The sequence below is a fragment of a genome, unplaced genomic scaffold (assembly GCF_019419815.1).
Source record: "Pyrus x bretschneideri cultivar Hongxiangsu unplaced genomic scaffold, Pyrus_bretschneideri_v1 Contig61, whole genome shotgun sequence".
Classification (NCBI taxonomy): Eukaryota; Viridiplantae; Streptophyta; class Magnoliopsida; order Rosales; family Rosaceae; genus Pyrus; species Pyrus x bretschneideri.
The window spans coordinates 1,298,711-1,302,303 of record NW_025999800.1 but is presented as its reverse complement, the minus strand read 5'-3'; the positions used below and the strand labels follow the sequence as shown (position 1 = coordinate 1,302,303).

At 34.8% G+C, this 3,593-nt stretch overlaps 1 long non-coding RNA gene across 1 annotated transcript; it reads right to left on the bottom strand.

Annotated features, from left to right (window-relative positions):
• Positions 1-268: 268 nt before the first annotated feature.
• On the bottom strand, positions 269-798 carry LOC125471767. Its single transcript, XR_007253842.1, has 2 exons — positions 577-798; positions 269-486 (listed from the first exon to the last, which is right to left on the bottom strand). It is a non-coding gene; the product is annotated as an uncharacterized LOC125471767 (long non-coding RNA).
• Positions 799-3,593: the final 2,795 nt, after the last annotated feature.

Here is a 3,593-nt window from a genome sequence, read left to right as displayed (position 1 = left end):
TGTAATAAAGAGATTGAAAACTTAAAATAAATATACAGTTACCTTATGTCGCTCCTCGAACCTATAAGAGAAGCGTCGTGACTCGGATCGGTGAAGGAGTTTTTTCTTCAACCGATTGATCGAGTTTGCCTTCACCTTTTTTCTGTTGAATTAAAAAAATGTATTAGTTTAGATATTTATAACAAATGAATGAAAAAAATGAAATGTTTTTTTTTTTAAAGTGTAAATTTTTTTATTAATATATTATTGAAATATAAATTATACATACCAAGTATTCTCATCTTGAAAATGGCTGTAGAGCCACTCCCATTCATCCCGATGGTCCAGCAACTGTATAGGGCACCTAACTTCTAGAGCGACCGCCGGACCGTCATATAGCTCATAATGCTTGTGGTGGTTGGTTTTCCATTGAGTGAACCTACTGGAGCAAAGGTCCTTGATGTACTCCATTTGGTTGGAATCGAGGTTGGAGAGCTCATAGTGATGCTGCAAAACTTAACAAATAAATAGTAGTTAAAATTTATAATATTTGTATACTTTAATAAAAATTTAGTATTTGAGGTTGAAAATACTAACCAATAATTCATAAAGCATGGCGTCTTTGGTTTCTTGTGGCACAGCTCTCCATGACTCCCACCTGAGGGGGCAATGGTTCCTAATAACACAGCCAACGTCGGTGACCAACGCATTGTGCTACTCCTTTGTTGCAGATGCACGATGTCGAGGATCCCACGTAATGGTGATCTTTTGGGCGTGGTATGCGTGGTCTGAGAAGTTTTTTGTAGTCTTCAAGGACCCTGGTTTTTTTTTGAACTACCAAATAAACAAAGTAAACATTAGACGAATTCTATTTTCTACTGAAAATTCGACAGAACCTCCCCTAAAACTATAACATTTCCAAAAACCTACACACAATATAACAACAAAAGCAACACATCAACCCCACAATTCAAAAAGTTTATACCAACTGGGGACGTTAAAAACAAAATTCCAACTTATTGATATGACTTCTCAGTGCTACTTAACAATCATTAATATGGGTCAAAATCACAATTCAAAATAACTAGCTAGCATGTATGTTATTCTTTGCATAAATTAAAAGATTAGTTCGATTTGCATCAAATATTTTTTACTTTGCTACTCAATTATTAGAGAGGATAACAATTATTAGAGAGGATAAGATTCCTTAATTATATTATGGTTCTCATTTTAATTACACAAGATAAGTTCACATTCTATGCTTCAAGGGAAATGGTGGGATTTTGAATATCCATCTTTTAAGTGAAAGTTTGATTATCTGCAACTAATAATGCAGTAAATTTGCACTTTATATCTCTAGTTGCTAAGACATTCTCTAACACGTACATGATAATATGCTCTTTACATATATGTTTTTATAATTTTTGTGCATAAGGCGGCTGCTAAATAAGAGGCATTTTGTATAAACATATTCTACAATAAATGAGATATTTGTGCTTAATGTTTCAGTGAACAAAATTGTACTTACAGCAGCTAATATATGCTTCCTTTTATATCACATTTGGTTTTTTAGGGAGGTGTCCTTAGCTCTTATAAATCATACAAGTTTCTTCAAAGATCAAGAATAGTATTTAATTATGATGCGCTATGAAAACAAGATCAAAACGATTATAGTGCTTGAACTGGTGTATAGAGGCAAGAATATAGAATCATTTTAAATGAGCATCTCCATAATTATATTTTCCCTATTTTTTTGGTTAAATGTGTTTGCATATAAGCTATCTACACTAATATACATCAGAAGAGGAGGAGAAGGCGGGAGGGAGGGAGGGAGCAAGCTTACCTATTTGGGACCCCTCTCCTTGGACAAAGGAAGCGTCACCAGACAGCTGAGCCTCCTCAGAAGTCCGAGGCTGTTGATGAATCCATTGGGCGCTTAGGACATGATGGGTCACTGAAGAAGTCGATGATGCAGTAGCCGTAGACACTGTTGGCCCTAAAGATGCGACTAGAAGGACACCTTTCGTGGCCATATCAGATTTGGAGGTGGCAGTCACATTACCTCCTTAAGAAGGTGTCTGATTGCCCTTACTAGCTGCCCGCCGGTTTGATATTAAGTTTGACATCTACAAAAATAATCATGAATCTATTTAGATATCATCTTATTATATGCATTTCATTTCACATATATAAGGTGAATGAAAACAACACAAGAAAACCTAAAAAACCACAAACCATGATTTATTCAATGCTTGAAGCCACTAATTATAAGTTATTTGATCTTTCAAGCACACAAACATCACACTAAATGCTTTATGCATCCAAAGAGTGATAGAAGCTTAATTTTATTTTCTGACTTGTACAATTACCAAAACATTTCACATATTAGGTTCCAATATGAAGGCTTAGTTTGTAATGTATGTTAATTACAGCCATCCATTCGTAAAGATAATATGAAATCCCCAAAAAACTTTATAACACATGGAATATCTAGAAGATGTCATTGTAATTTGAAAAAAAACCTCATCTCAAGAGGGTGGAGAATGTCACATATCATAAAAAAAAAATAAAAATAAAGCTTACAACCAAGTTACATTGGGTCAAAGATTCCTATGAATGATAAAACTCATTCTCCAACTGCCTCAAATACCTGCCTATTCCTTATTTCTTCACCACCAAAAGGAAAAAACCATGTATTTCTTCTGGGTCGAAGAAGAATGACACGCATATCATCACAATACAAAACAGTCCTCATACAGTAAAGGTGTTCATATTATATTTCCCAGCTCTTCAAATCCAGGATTTGGGGTCCTCCATCCATACTAAGTGCAAAGAGTATTATTCATTCAACTAAAACTGCACACATGCAATATATTCCTTTGTGTACTTTTACTCATACATGCATGTGGGGGAAGAATGAGATAAACATGCTAGACTAAGGGAGAAGTAAGAACTGGATATAATAATATGCAAGCAATTAGCTCTATAAATAGATATAGAGTTTAGGTTTTTTTTAATCTCAAATCCATAAAAATGATGAGAAAATCATATAAAACAAATAGAAACAATACACAGACAATAGTTTAGATGGAAAAAAGAAGAAGAAAGAAAATAGAAGTGTAGATACCGCTTTCAATTTCAACACAGGGCTATTTCAACGATGATTGGACATCTAAATTCTGATTTCTCATAATTAAAACCCTAGATAAAAAAAATTCCCCAACTTGTAAATATGTAATTCGAACCGTAATTCGAAAACCCTACACCATGAACAACTACGATTCCCAATCCCAACCTTAAATCCTTAACCCAGGATTCCCAATTCCAACCCTAAATCCCTAGCCCAAGACTCCCAATTCCAACCCTAAATCCCTAAATCTTGTAACTAAAACAATCGAAGATCAAAATTCAGAAAATTGTACTTATAAATAATTGAATTAAGGGAAACTGGGTCCTTACCTAGTAAATTTGCGTGCAATGTGGCGTAGGAGTGCTGTGGATTCGAAATGGAGAGTGACAGAGAGACAGAGAAACCGAGGAAGTGCGAGTGAGGGAGAAAGGGAGACACTGAGATTGAATCTGAGATAGAGAGAGATAGAGTGAAGAGGTTGACT